This window comes from Anopheles coluzzii, chromosome 2, assembly GCF_943734685.1.
Source record: "Anopheles coluzzii chromosome 2, AcolN3, whole genome shotgun sequence".
Classification (NCBI taxonomy): Eukaryota; Metazoa; Arthropoda; class Insecta; order Diptera; family Culicidae; genus Anopheles; species Anopheles coluzzii.
In genome coordinates, this window is record NC_064670.1 from 121,087,715 (window position 1) to 121,103,386 (window position 15,672).

At 48.1% G+C, this 15,672-nt stretch overlaps 2 protein-coding genes across 17 annotated transcripts in view; both read left to right on the forward strand.

Moving 5' to 3' along the window:
* LOC120950818 (neurocalcin homolog) overlaps nt 1-15,672 on the forward strand; it is a 110,350-nt gene that overhangs the window by 26,410 nt on the left and 68,268 nt on the right. The window lies entirely within an intron of this gene.
* The window catches only part of LOC120950817 (neuronal calcium sensor 2), an 85,537-nt gene that overhangs the window by 16,741 nt on the left and 53,124 nt on the right, over nt 1-15,672 (forward strand). Inside the window, exon 1 of one of the 10 annotated variants that reach the window (XM_040369154.2) lies at nt 5,995-6,094. The exons of 2 other annotated variants lie outside the window; for them this stretch is intronic. The gene's annotated coding sequence lies outside the window, so the exon portion shown is untranslated. Of the gene's footprint in view, nt 1-5,994; nt 6,204-6,829; nt 7,109-15,672 lie in introns of those variants that run through there. 7 more of the 10 variants (XM_040369151.2, XM_040369156.2, XM_040369150.2 and 4 more) reach the window with 7 other exon arrangements.

The following is a 15,672-nucleotide window of genomic DNA, read 5'->3' on the forward strand; positions in this document are numbered from 1 at the left end:
ACAGCCAGGAGCATGCTATGCTGCATCGAGTGGCTCTAAGCGTAATTCTGATGGAGGGTTGACCGGTTTTCGGCGAACGATGAACCGTGGACAACAGAACGATCCCAATCATCACTTCCATCACGTCGTTGTCGGAGGCACTTTACGCACAGAACTTTAACCACCATGCATGTGTGGTTGGATAGGGATGGGGATGTTTTGGGTAATGGACATTCTACGTACCGGTTAGTTCGAAAGCTCCAGTGAATGTGAAGCCGCAGTAACCGCCGCCGAGGCTTGTAACGATAGAGCATATCCTCAATGTCGTTCCAATAGCCTCCAGAATAGCTCTACTTCCAATGCCTTCCATCTCCATTCTTTTGGAATGTGTGTGTATGTCTGTGTGTGTGTGTGTGTGTCGTGTTGACAAGCAGATTGTTGAAAAGCCCGTACGCTGAAAGGATAGGATTATTGATGTTTCATGTCGGGTGACGATAAATATTGTCATCGTCATTCCCGGCTGATGAAACCTACGGGCAAGTTTCGAGCGAGCAGTAAGGCGTTAAACCATTGTCGCGTGACCCGACACTGTGTGGGGGTGGATGTGTTGTGAAGCAGCAAGCGGCCGAAACAATGGGAGCTCACCGTGCTTCTCGGCCGTGCGTTTTCTAGTGGTGCGAGAAGGAAGCGCTTAGGTGAATCCACACTCACCCTGTCCGGACGGATGTACATCGTTTGACGGATCGGTTCGCTGATTGCGGCGGCTTGGGCTCTCCTCGCCGGTGAATGGTTGATGGATTAATTGTGGTTTCCCAATAGCTGGAGCGCACCACCGAGCGCACGATTCCTTTAGAGGAGAGAACGTTGGCTTTTTGTTGCTTGTGCAAAAGAATCACGATTTTGAGGTGTGGCCTGTGTTTTATGCTTGCAGAGATCCTGTTTAGTATGCTTTCTGTATGTGTGTCTGCACGATGCTCTGCAATTACGCTACGGTGGTGGTAGTGTGCGCAACAAATTAACCTGCCCACAGGATCACGTCGCGTCCGGATTGCAGGCAAGGGGAGGCAATCCCGGGTAGGGTAGGGCTTTAAATTACTCCATACTAATGATGGCAAAAAAGGGGCCAGTGGAATGAGGAGGCCATTTTACTGTGGGTTTATCCTTGAAAAAACTTCCTTAAATCCGTGCGCCGTGTTCCTTGTCGTTATGTGGGACAAGGCAACGAAACACACGCACACGCCAACCCCGCCAACCAGCCAGGCGTGCGTTGCGGACCTGATTGCCTGGTGGCCGCGGCGTGAAGCAAACGGAATGTTAATTAGCGTCGGAACATGGGTTGTGAAATCTTTCGACACGCCGTCCACGCCTACGTGTGGCCGTGTGGCGGGGGTGGACAGTTGTGATTACACCTTCGAAGATGGGGAGGGCGAGTTGGCTTCTCCTGCGCGTCGTTGGCTGAAACTAAAGGTTAATTTTTTTTGATGGCAACAGCATAAGTGGTTTGGCTTCTATTCCGCTTTTATTCCTTTACGCCTAATTTGCTCTAATTTATCCATCTTTCACTGTCCCTGGCTTCCCTGGAGTCCTGTTTCAAGCTTCACAACCCACCCCGCCCGGTAATAGTCCGGTCCGGTGAAGTATGGGGTTTTAATGTCTACATGAAAATTTATCATAGTTGATAGCTTGCGTGTTTGGCTGACGTTTTCCCAGGCCACGGGGGTCGAATAACCGCGAGTCTCGAAAACTTGCCGTTGGTGCGGGAACAACTTTTGTCCCGAAACAAAAAAGCAAAAAAAAAGTTTGTCACGTTAGTTTCCAGTTTCTTTCCACTGTGGGGTACGGGCGTTGATTTCGCCTAATTGTTTGGCGCTGTCATGTGTTCGGTTTAAGCGAACGCGGTGGAGATGGTTTAATGGCGTTAGGGGTTGGAACTTTTTTATATTGTTTCGTTTGCCTTCTCGTTTGCCAGTGTATTGTAACGATTTATGGAATACGAAAGGGCTAGTACGTCCGTGTGTCCACAACTCAGTACGGAGGGCAGTACGGATGACATTTAAAGCCAGCACCATCACGGACCGATCCGGTAATTTATTTTTCCACAATTCCATCAGAACAGACCGTACCGAATAGGATCTTCGTACGCGAGGTACACACGAGGTACTGGTTTGCAAAAAAAGCGTGCGGAAAATCTGTTTTGAAGCAGGAATATTGTGTTATGCATTTTTGTTATTTGCTGTTGCCTTTTTGCGCTCCCTCGGGCGGGTTCGGTAGGTTGTAGGCGAAAGTTGCAAGCTCAATCAAGTGACGGACGGTTGCGGTTTCGGTTCGTGCCGTGTTATTTGCAAAGCATAATTTATGGACACTTGTTTGTTTGTTCAGATGGTCGCGAGCTCGAGAGATTTATAGTCGAGAAGCGGTTCGACAGTCGCCTCGGACAATCGTCGGTGGATGGCAGAGAAGGAATGGCTTTTTCATAAACATTTTGTGTAGTTTGCAGCTATTGGACAGATAATGGACTGCAAAATTTCAATAAATACTATGGCGAATCATTGTAATAGTTGGAAACTCAAGGTTTAACAAGTCCAGAGATAAGCTTTATCTCTGGTTGAATGATGCTCTACTCGTACAAATTGAAGCTTGTTTAACGATGTATCTACAAAGCCATTCACTTGCTATATCCAGCAAAGACACTTAAACCTTGGCAGAGGTCGTAAAGAGTAATCAATGCACTCTGGAGCTGTTTAGCCATAAAAATAATCATTGACTAGTTACTACCTGCTTATTTGGATCTTAACAACGCAAATGTTTATGTGGGAGGTTACACAATGTGCTCTTCAAATGACATATTGTCGATTTAAATGAATGATGAAGGTTTTGTCAGCATGTTTTATCAATTTATCTACGAATGTAACGTTACACGACTGTTTGTGTATTCCCAGGCAGTGACTTTATCGTTTGTTTAATCCTGCTGCAAAACAAGCCCTTTTCAGCCACACAAAAACGATTTCTCAAGGAAAAAATGACAAGCTTCGCGCCCTAACGTCACGTTAATGAGTTGTAAACCAATCTTTGCCTTCTGCCAGCCCTGCATAATTACACCATGTTATAAATGCCTTCCGCGAGTGACGCGATTCTTCCAGCCCCTGCCGGGTTGCGGAACGGCCAATCGGTCGGTCTTGCCCGCCGGTTCAGCCTTTCGGCCTCAAGAGCTGCTCCGGCGGCCTCCAGCAGTTCGGATGAGGTCAGCACGACCAACTGGCAAAACCGTCCAACTGACACGGGCCAACGCGCTGACACGCATCGTAATTAGAGAATGCGTGTCAGCCGACGATTGACGCGAGTGTCCACACAATCTGTGCGCCCACCGTGGTCTCCCGAGACAGGCGGCGTCACGAGCCTGGTGTCCACTAAGCGACGGCGACGGCAAGCAGAATGCGGTTCGGCATCTTGCGCGTTATGAATATCAATCAGCCCCGGTGCTTGTGCAATGCGCTGTTTGTACCCATTATCACCACCATTTGCCGTCCAGCAGCGCGCCTCCAGGGCACGTTCAAGTCCGAAATCCATTACCGGGACGGGGGCAGTGCGTGCATCTGCCCAACAACGGCTTGCATATCGGTCGGTGTGCAGCAGAGGCGGCGACGACGACGTCGGGCTAGTGATGGTCGTCGTTGTCGTCGGCTAAAACCTTTCCCGATGACATCATTATCTGCCCTAACCGCAACCATTAAAACCGCCGCACCGCCCGGGTAGATTGGTTCCGTTGCGGAGCCTTCCGGATAAGTCGCCGGTCGGTCGGATGGCGCCATCCCTTGCGGTCCCCTTACGGTTGACGGTGCGTGTGTGTGTGTGTTTAGCAAGGGCCCGGAATTTGCGCACCAGCTCGTGTGTGCTCTACCCAGCTGCGATTTGATTGGGTTGGTGAAAGGTCAATCGGAGGAGGAGGTGGGTGAGGCGCTATATCGATATCGCGCTCATCATTTGCAACCTAATACGCTAATGAATGTGAAATATTTACGGAACCAGCTTCTTGATGCTCGTTCATTTGCATGCTTTCTGAGCATTTGTAATTGATGGTCATGCATTACACACATGAATATTATTTGCATGCATTTGAAATCAATTTTTAATGTGTCGCGATTATGGGTAAAAATGCATTACATTAACATATATTATTACGCTTGTTTAAATGAAAGTGTTGATGATTCTAATTGCTTTTTGTTTTATTTTGTTACAGGTAAGGATGAACATGAAACAGAACGAACACAATCGGTAATTATAAACTCTATTTCGCTGTAAATTAGATTTACTTTCTAACGCAAAATGAATTCCAGTTTGGTTGAATGTTCTTTCGACTTCAATCAGCTTAAATCCTGAGACATCTGAATCCAATCCCAACACGATTATCTTCAATTAACACTTATGGTTATTATTTAATTTGTTTTCTGCTTCTGAGATTTATACGAAACACATTTAAAGTGTCCCAACCATCCTACCATACGCCTTCTGCAACACGGCTTCATCATTCGGGTTTGAACAAGACAGTTTCATGTTCAAAATCCTCACTAAATTACATGCGATATCGTTCCGTGTGGAGATGTGGGGAAAATTTCTTACACTCTCATATGGATAAAAACGTTTTGTATCGTTTTTGGTGTAACTTCAAACTTGTGCGACCGCACCAGGGGGGACATCTTTTCACCAAACTTCACACTTCGCACACTTTCGCTTCGCTGTCCATCGTTGCCTTTCGTTCGAACCATTGAGTTGGTACTAATAAAATTAATACCACCAGTGGGCTCCGGAGACATATTAGCAAAGTTTGCAATAGCAAAACACCACGGACCCCGGGCTCTGCTGGTCTGGTCTGTGTGTGTGTGTGTGTGTGCTCAGAAGCTGAGCAGAAGTTCTCGGACGGAGAGTAGAGACACTCATTACCGGCGCTAGAATGGCTCGGAAATGAAGTGTGCCGACCAGTGGGACATATTGGTATGGTCATTTAAGGAACTAAAAGGAGTCGCTCGAACAGATGCTACCTCGGATGGTGTTGCCGAAATGTTCGAAATGTTGTTTTCTTTTTTTTTTTTAAGACGAACTGATGGAATGTCTTTTTTGGAGGAAAGCATGTGTTGTGTAGCATATACGGAGGAGAAGGATACTTCGAGTTGTGAGCTCCGGACAATATTCAAAACTTATGCAGCATTTGAATGCGTTTTGAACTAACGTTTAGATGGAAGTTTAAATGAGTTTTAACTTAGATATTCATACATTTATGTTAGTTCATAGTTAAGTTCTGTTTCCTAAAGATCGGTACAAAGCTAATAAGATACTCTGAATGCATTCAACAGAAGTGAGTTTTAATTGTTTCATAGAAATCATTGACGATCAATGAAACGAATTCGAATCATAATTCATACAGGAACCGTCACGTATTGACGAACGCAAAGAATAAAAAAGGAAGCTTCCTTCGAAAAGGCCTTTTTCTTTGGAGCAAAAGCTTTACGTCCTTTTTGAAAGCTCCACGAGGCGAACAGGCTCTTTTGAGTACTTTTTTTGTAAAGTTAGCGCACGGGTGGCACGCTCCCCGCTGGCAATAGCTTTTCCAGTCGAATGTTCTTTCTTCACTACCATTTTTCTTGGACTGTGTATGTACCTGTCCCAGCAGCCTCGGCTCCGTGAACGCTCGTCCTGGCGGTTGGCAGGAGTGCGCAGCCGTGCACAGCACGTCAGATTGGACGTCGATTTCTGGGAAACTTTACGACGGCGAAAGCTTTTTCTCTGTCAATCGGTAGGGGCTGCTTCCCCGTGCCTTGAAGAGAGCTACAGAGGGAACTCATTTTCTGTGCACGCGGATTTGGCAGTGTTGGTAAGAGGTTGGAGAGTCCTGTGTAGCTGCTGGCAGGATAATGTGTGAGTATTGGTGGCAGCAGCTCGACGACAGTTTGGCGCGTCACATTCGTCGGCAAGTTGGCTGTTGGGGCGAGCGAAAACGACGGGCGAGGGAAGCAGGAAGAACCCGTTTCTGGACGAGAGGTTGGCAGCTCGTGTTAGTAGCCCGTATCGTCTCGATTAGTGTAGAACGTGTGTTGGGTGCGAAGCTGAAGCTAGGACGACGGTGAGCATTACAAGCTATCGATCAGCTTTGGGAGGAAATTATTTGTAACGTGTTCTTCCGATCACACGGATTACACTCGGACGAGCAGCGCTACATCATCATCTCAGAGGTTAGGCCTTTTCTTAGCATTCTTGCTCAGCTTTGCAGGTGGTTGAGGAGTGTTGAAGTTCCACTTTTTTTTGGGTAATTTTGTGGGCACAACGAACGGAAAGTGGAAAAGAGGAAACCCTGGAAGTTGAGAGTCTACGTAGCAGTCCACCAGAACACTTCGGTCGAAGTGGAAGGAATGGAGACATTTGTAAGAAACGGTGGAAAATGTTCGAGTACATTATCCTGTCCGCGTGGCTGTGTTGGTGAGATATGCACAGCGGCGGATCCAAAGCTTGCGCGTGAGTGAACCTCTCCGCTTCGAGTTTTATCCCCAGTGAGAGGTCTCTCACGCGCGTGAGCTGCTACGTGGAAAACAATACGATGCCGTTCTCTCGTGCATTGTTTGGAGCGGTCGGGCACTCACGAACAGCTCACAAAAAAGCTCTTTCGCACTCTCTCGTGCTACTCACGGTCTCTCCGAAAGCTCGAAGTACACGCGTGAACACGGAACTCCCTCCAGCACATGCGGGCACGCAATCAGCACACGTATACACACACACACTCGTGCTTTCCCCTTCCCTTCTTCTGCCTCTCCCCAGCTGTACGCTAGTCAGCATCGCACGAAGAGCGCGTCCGGCAGTCGATAGGCACGCACTTTATTTTTAGTCTTTGAGGAGGTTTCGCACCGTACGGAGCTCTGCTGCCGCGCTGGAACGCCGTCGATAGTGTTTGGTGTATGCGTGAGTGTGTGCATGTGTGTGTGTATGTGCAGGTGTCGATAAGTCGGTTCGAAATTGTTCGGTGAAGAGATCTGTGTACTTCAACCGTGTGTACACATCGGCGTGTGTTGTTTTTGCGACGACATATATTATTAGCACTGATACTTTCGCTGGGAAAGGCGTGCAGTTAGTTGAAAGTGAAAAGGTGACCAAATACAAAACGAATCCTTTTCCGTAGATTTCACTAGTTGCTAGTAACGGTTGCTAGCAATTCGCAGCCGTAACTGTGGGTTGAGAGAAGTATTAGCGACGCTTAAACCCGTCCTGAACAGTATTAACTGATCGCTTTTGGTGCTCAAAACCCAACGAAAGGTGCAAACAACATGTCGTGCAGTGAAACAGTTACGCGTTCTTGTTGCGTTTGCTTTCAGTTGAATGTGTTATTTGCTCAATTATTTGACCACAGAAGAAAAGAAAACTACCTTAATAGCAGACCAGGCTTGCGTGCCCGATGGAGACGCTTGGTGAAGCATGCTTTCCTCGCGATCCCTCGCCAGTACCAACACGTTCTGCTGTGTGTTCTCGATCGAACCTTGTCGTGTCCAGTGACATTGTGCGGTTTGGGTGTTGGGGGGGGTAGGGCGCATTTTTACGTGACAGAAGTGACGAATTGAACACCCTTTCCACACGCCACTCCGAAGGGTGGGCTGCGAGGCATCAAAACCAGAAGCAAACGATCGTGCCAGTGCATAAATCTTGCCGACACGATGACTTTCCGTGTGAACACAAGTGCCAGCGGGAGCGGACAAATAGCGCACGGAGCATGATTTAAGTCAATAACGGAATGGGCGAGTTCGTGGACATCGATAAATATTTTATTACCCATCCGGCCAGCCAGCCAGCCGGGGCCGGATGACAACCCTTTTTTTGTGTTGATGCCGCCCAGTCACCAGCCCTACCCAACCAGCCAAGCTAGCCTTATGTTGTTAATTATCGGGTGTGATATGTTGTTAGTTTTGGTGTTTTCCGTTATCTCTGGTCCTCCCGCGTACAACCTGTTTACCAGCGTGTATCAGTTCCCGCCGCCCGTGCTCCGTTGGTTTATCGTGGTTACCCTTTTACACCGTAGGGCTTTACCTCCCGGTCCCCGCCATCAATGAAGTGGAAAATTAATGTTCTTTCCTGCCCAGACGGGCTAGAGGGATGTAAGGGAAATGTAACGAACGGTGGACTACCGCAAGGAAAAAATTAAATCACTTTGTGTGTGTGTGTGTGTGTGTAAATTAATGTAGACCCGGGCCATGATGATGGACTAGCGTGGACTGCCGTGCTGCTTCGGCTCGGCATGAAATATTTTAATTTTCAGTCCATTTGGGGCTCCCCGTTTGGGGACTGCCCTGCGTGGGTTGCTTTTGTCTCTGTGCGATTTTTACGACATGAGTTTTTTTGCTGGTCTTTGTGTCGCAACTTTCTGCCCTCGACATGTTGTTGCCGTCTTACGATCGTTTTGGGGAAAGGAAAAAGGTTCCGGAGCCCTGCTTTCGCTCGCCAATACTGGTGGGGGGAAGTATTATTAATTGTTTAATCGATTATGTTCCATAACTCACACACACACACACGGGTGGGCCGAAATCGATAAGGAGAGGCCAGGTGGAGGTTATAAAAAGACGACAATCGGCAGGTTTGCTTCTTTTTTGGATAGCACCGAGTAGGTTCCAAAGAAGAAAGAAAAAAGCCCGAGCCCCAACCTGCTTGCGCTTCAATGCCATACTTATCTAACTGTACGTGCGCCAATGTGCTCCAAAAGCACTCATAAATATGTTTTCTTTCTCAATAGAAGCAAGACAGAAAACTGGGTGGGTGGGGGGAGGAGGACACAAAAACGATTCACTTTCTGCGTCATTTGGTGCCCATCTGGTTGACGAAAAAACCGAAAACTTTCAGCTTGCCTGCTAGTGTACCGGCGGCATTCGCAATAATGGATCGGAAAAACGGCAAAGTTCGTTTCATTAGTCGACGGGAGTCCCCCCCTCCCCTGAGGGATGGGTGTTTTTGTCGGGCATCGATTAGTCTAGGCCCTAGTCTTCTCTGTGTGTTTCGCTGATGGGTGATTTGGGATGAAAGTTTCGTCGGATTACTTGCTGCAAGTGACAGATTTTTTGGAAGTTTTAGGTTTTTTTCGTCTTCTTGCTCTCTCTTCCCACTATTCAACAGGATTTAACGGGAGACGGCGAATCAACAGGCGTCCGAGCCGGGTACCCTACTCAGAAACACACAGCAAAAGTTAATTAGCAAACTACAGTTCCCTCCGGAACGTGGCCTTTGATCGGGTTGCCACTGGAGTGGCGGGAAGCGTTTCATCTTTGCAGCTCCAAAAGGTGTGCAGAAGAGTGATTGGGTTTGTTACGTGTGTGTGATAGGGTGAAGCTATCAATCGAATTTCGTGTGCGATGATAGCAGTTTGGTTCACACTTTATTGCCATAATTTGGGCTGTTTTGTTGTGGTGCACGCACTGAATCATCATCGTTGGCTGTGAGCGGCTTATAAGCGCGGCAAGTTGCTGAACTGATCGATCAATTGGTACTAATAGCGATGTGTCACATTCGCTACAATCGATTTGACGTATTTGGTCCAGGAATGTGTTGAGGCATCGGTGAGGGATGATGTCCAACCGCGAAAGGTCACACGACGCTGGTGTGCATTGGGAGGCGTGAATGAATCCCGCAGTGGGATTTTGAGCCGGGACCAATCGTGCACCGTGATTACATCTTTTGTGTAAACTGTAATTGTGTGCAATTTTGATGCGCGAACAGGTTACGCGGGAGATAGTAGTGGCTATTGGGCCGGCTGGTTTGGTTCGTGTTGCATACTAGCCATTATCAAACGATCGCATTACGATTGAAACTCGCTCTAACGGCCGCAGCACGCCATGATAGTGCACTGTATTATTTAATAGTGGCCCGACGTGTTGGTAACCTTGAAGCGTGACGCAATCCGATCGTTAAAGCCTCCCATACACATGTTGAACCTCACAAAACTTCTGAATGTCTCCTTCTGCTCGGTCAACTCGGGATACTTGAAATGCAAAAAAAGCACGTGCTATATGTTATGTCCATAGCTCATATGCTCACAATTGCTTCGTCGTCCCACGCACATCGGAAACATGGATGAACTGTTGGACATAATCCATCGCACCCCCAACTCCCCTTTGATGTTGGTGGGCAATGAATCCCACACACGTAGCCACACCTTCCGCCAGATGGACAAACCGGCGGCATGTTTCACATCCGTTCTCGCCTTCTTGGATGATCTCCTGGATGGACGTTCGTCGCCGCATGTGTGCCAGCTCGCTGCCGGTGGGGGTCGTTCAATCGAGAGGTGGTTGGTTGGTGGTTGGCATACACACCCCCCTTCCGGCCCACGTTAAACTCCCTACTGCGGTATGTATGTGTGTGTGTGCGGCGGTATGTGATTACAAATCGAATCGAGCGGAGAGCCGCAACAGTGTACCCTTCCAGTGCGCCCAATTTACATACTTGTTTGCAGGAAAGGGTGAACTAAAAATAGCGCGTACATTACTGACACCAGTCAACCTGACGTAGTAGTAGCAGGGGGTAGGAGAAATTCGTTGGTAGAGAGTTCCGTTTGGAGCAACTGGAAGACCGACTCGGGGGACTACCACCGCCTTGTGTATCACTGGAGCGCGAAGGTGCACCATGAATAATTGAAGTGCCGCCCGTTCGCACACATATGCCCCGACAGTACACACTACGTGACGTTCGTTAGTGGAGTTGTCGTCGTCGTCGTCCTCACCTGATTGGAATTAATCTCGTGCGGTTAAAAGAATTACTATTAGGATGTGCAAAATTTCAACTAGTTGGAGCCTCTGTGAGTGTGTTTGGTTTGGTTGTTGTTACTACTAATGAGAAGCTTTCGCTTGTTGCGTGGGGGGCATTTTGCGGAAAACAAATTGTACCACTTTATGAGGCGCTATTTATGGTTTGACGCGCGCGCGCGCCCGTGTGCTATTGGAACATTTAACACATTTTTGCTGCACCAGTATCTAACAGTAGAACAAAAACCAGCTGAAAAGCATATTAGCACTATCTATTCTCTTCGTTACGCGTCGTTAAACCAATTTTTTGCCCTCTACCCTGCTGACGCGCGGCGGTAAATTAACCCGCGATAGTGGTGCCTAGTGGTCGGAAGCTAGTGTATCGTACGCGAGCGACCGGTGCGAAAGGGTGGCTGAGAAAAGTAACCTCAATTAACCTCACTTACCGCGGCGCGCTATTGTCTATCGGTGCGCCGGGCCCGCACTATCGTGTTTGCAAACGCACGTGGGCTGCACTTGCCGTAATGCGATGTGTGTGCCGACATTAGTGCTCGCATAGGAATGAAGTGCATTCTTTGCGTTTTTTTGTTATTACCTTCACCACACCTCACCGAATAGCTGGCGCGTTCTTCTTCATCGGCAGCCAATCTAGATCAAATGGGGTGGTGCTTGGGCTGGCAGGTGCTATTAAATTATGGCGTATCCGATCCGAGTGTCTAACAGGGGGGTCGATCCGAAAATCCTTCACTCATATCGCTTCTAATCAAACAGATGTGTTCGCACTACGCGGAAGTTCGTCGTCTGGCGTTGGTGGGTTTGCCCCTCAGTTTGCCAGTTATCTTTGAAACCCGGCGGAAAAGCTTACGTCGAATTGTTGGAATCAAATGGTTGACCAGTGGAAATAATCCTTTCGGGCCCTTCTTGTGCCTCTTTTTTTACAGCCAGTATAATTGAAGCCATCGCTGTGTCGGAAATCCTGTGTCGGTAAAAATCCGACCAAAGTACATCGATGGTCCGAGTGTCCAGCGCCGTAGTGTGTACCTGTGGACCTGTGCACCTGGTCAAACCATCAGCTTTGGTAGCGCTGATAAAAAGCGCTTTTTGCCCGGACGAGAATAGATAGCTCGGAAGGATTTATGCCACCGCTTCTCGTACTCGGGCACGAAATGTACGCTACCAAGGGAGGAGGAGGACCAACCGGTTCCTCCGGTGATGACTATCAGTCGAAATGAAAAGCATATTTTCTCTTTGACTTTTATGTTTTCTACACTCGGGATGTTGGATAGTGTGTATCGCCTTCCTTGGCCCATCTGTCCATGTTCACCGTGGACCTACGACCATTCACTTCATGGTCTGTATATGGGTGACTGTAAGAGTTTTTTTTTATGTTGTTGCTGTTGAGCCCCTCAAATCATTGGTAGGTCTTCAAACGTTTTACTGTTCGACTGTTAGCAGCTTAGACAACTCTGTCCAACTGGTCCAACATGCTGCACCGGAGATGCAATCCAGCTGCCTGTTTCATTTGCAAAATCATTGCACCGGTGACAGACTGCTGCTGCTGGTGGGGGTGTGGTACCGAAAGGTCCGAGAGAGGACCGTATTTCTACAACGCCCTCACGTACGTTTTACTGTGACCGTTGGTTGGACATTCGTGCACGCTGTGCCCGTGAGCGCGGAACTCATTCACCAAAACAGGGAGGAAGAGAGGATACGGCGTGGGGAACGTTTATGCAGATACTTGCTATTAAAAATGAAAGGCGACCTCTGGTTTCGACGTCTCGTTGTCGTCGCCGTTCGCCGTCTGGTGTGCATTTGTGTGCGGTACTAGTCCATTCTTTGGAACGTGCGCCACCCCATTGCTGTCGTTTTTGCTCCGGTGTTCACTGCAGATACTACCACTCTTCGCTGGGCTGAGTAGATCTAGTTATTGAAATTGATTTTTTTAACCACTCTGCTTTCCTCCCTGCCGCGCCGCTTGTTGCTCCCGTGCCGTTTCGTAGTCGCTCTTTTTACAGCGGTTGGGTATTTGGCGTGTGAATAAATAACGCTACGAAAGCTTAACAGTACGGCGATACAAGGGCAAGATATGTATTGAACGTACAGAGAGAGAGAGAGGGGAAGAAAGAGAGAATGAAAGAGTTGGGTAATACTATCCTTTTTTGTCGTTCGTGATTAGTGAACGGCTGTGTGTGGTCGTCATGTGTTTGCCATCGATTTCTTCAACCGTATGGCAGGTTCTTTCTTTGACGTCCAAATTTCTTGATGAAGTCAGGTGCTTCGATCCTTACCGGGTACGATGGAAGATACTCCGAGGTATTTTTTTGTTATTGTGTGTCCACCAATCAAGAAGAGCGTACGGCACGTTGGGAAGATCGTCGGGAATCGTACCACAAAGCCACAAAAACTCCTGGTTATGTAGCCGAGATGGAGTCTTTGTTCGATGTCCCGGTGGAGTATTGAGGCAGGCTGATCGTATCGTATTACGTCTTCCAGCTCCCGTTCGTAGTGAAGGTTTGCGAAGGTAGCACTATTTTTGGGTCTATTCCACCTTTGCAGCCTTTTGATAGCCAGCCAGGGAGTATTGATAGCACTGTATATTGAAGTTTCGTGATGAAGACAATCTCAACTTTTACGGGATAAATTGGATGTACTAACTGTATATCATCAAGGCTGACAAAGCTTTTATACACCAGAAGCGGATCAACCGGGGTCAAACGATTTCGAATTGCCTGTGCAGCGATAAGTCAACAACTATCAGCTCAGGAAACCTTGCCAGATTAGCTCAAAGTGCGCTCTAGTGTGGGGGAGGTTGCAATCAATTGCAAGTTCTTAATCTCGTCGGAGTGTTTCGTTTTTTTTTTCGTTTCGATCGACGATAATAGCCGGTTCGAGTAGTTGTTATACGTTACCGGTAGGGATACCCCTCACCCCATTCCAGCAGTATTGAACTTGCTGCGTTCAATGTTACCCAGTTGAAAGTTGACTTTTGGACACCCGCTGGCTGTCTGCAGAAAGCCCCGCGTTCGTCCTTGACTGTTTAACTTTGTCGCGCTATTGCACGCCGGCCCGGTGTGTGTACCTTCACCAGGTCTTCGGGCATGACTTTTACTTAAACGGTTTTTTTATTTCTTTGCTTTACCTTCGCATAGTAAGTCTGGTTGTTGTGCCAGTTTGACTAGTTATGCCAACGAGCGCGCATAAAGTCATTGCCGCGTGACCTTACGAAATGTTTGAGATACGAAGCGTGCTACGCTCAAATTTGTGTGTGTGCTTGTCAATAAAGCAAAATTTTATTGCAAACAGTTTTGATCGGCAGAAGGATACCAAAACACGAAGAATAATAAAGTATTGCTTTTAAGTTAAACGACAGCATTCTGTGTGGAATGAAGATTTATGCTGCAAACTGTACGCGAAAAGCTTTGTGAAATATTTGTTTATGTATCATATTCCAAGCTCCCCCGTGTAGAAACTTTTTGTGCAAAGAGGCAGCAAAAGAGCGCACACCAAATCTACTTTCGATCATATCACGTTCGCGTCTTCCACAATCTCTCCAGGCCCATAAATAACGCCTTCAGCAACACAAGCGACACTGTCGGTTGGCGTTGGAAACTCACAAGAGAGAATGGAGTGATTTTTGTTGCTTCTTATTTTATTTGTTTCTCGTGCATATATTCAGCAGCTATTGCGCGCTCTATCTCTCTCTCTCTCTCTCTCTCTCTTCCTCCCCCAAATCGATGCAAGTAAACCTGCGGCACCGTTTGACACCGGATGTTGCCAAGAAACGAATCAAAAATTCAACACATCATCGTTGCGGGAAATCTGATCGATATTTTGCAGGTGTTTTTCACCCGACTTGTGAATACAAATACGGACGTGACAAAAGAGCGGATGGGTGGATGGGTGGGTGTAAAAACGACCATCGGGAATCGATGCCACTATCGGGGGAGGGGGGGGTGTATTCGTATTCGAATGGCCGTGACAAATGTCTCGAAGCAGTACACATTATTCCGATTTCGAGTTGGTGGTGGTGCCCCTGGTGGATATCTCGCTGCGGCTGTTCCGATACCGGATCGCGTGTGGTCTGCACAACGGACGGGGCTGAAGAAATTAAATCCCGTAACGGATGAAAAGCATTCCATTTGTGCAGCACACAATAGCGGTAGAGGCACTTTCCAGGATTTTGTTAGAACGAAGGTCGATCCGCCGCCCAAGAGAGAGCTCCAGAAAGGAAAGTACGATCAGAAATTTGCATTAATGCTTTGTCAGCATTCTTTAGTGGTAAAGGCCAAGCGAACGGGGACAAGCAAGATACCAGCCTACTACCACCGCAGGTGCTGCAGGTGTTCATACACTGCTGCTGTCGTTTGCTGTCCGAGCCCCGTGCCAGTTGCGCTCGGTTCCGTACCGATGGGACGATTTTTATTCCCTTTTTGGGTGTCCCGGGGAGTGTGTGTGTGGGGGGGACAAGATGGCGCCACTATTCGCACGTGCCCGAGCGCCAAAGGTGTCGTCGTCGAAGAATGATGATGAAAGACCGGGCCCGGTCGTGTGTCTCTGTGTCGTCCTCGTCGTCTGCTGCTGGTCCATCACGGCGTGTGCATCCTGAGAAAGACAGACGTGTTGCCACGTGGATGGGGGTGAAGTGTTACGTCCATTATTTGCATACACACAAGAAACGGCTCGAAGTCAACCGACCGGAGCACTTTGGCAAGGAGGAGGAGGGCACAGCACATTGTGTGCCCACTGCTAATGGTGGTTTTGCCTTAGTGGCAAAGGGCGGGGAGATGTAGTATGTTTATCTGAGAGTCTCGAAAGTCACCGAGAAACAACTCAACCACGCCACCGACGACGACGACGACGACGTGGTGTGACGATTTATTGCACGGAGGACCCTAGTAGGCCGTCCGGGCACTGGGACCACGTACCACGATTC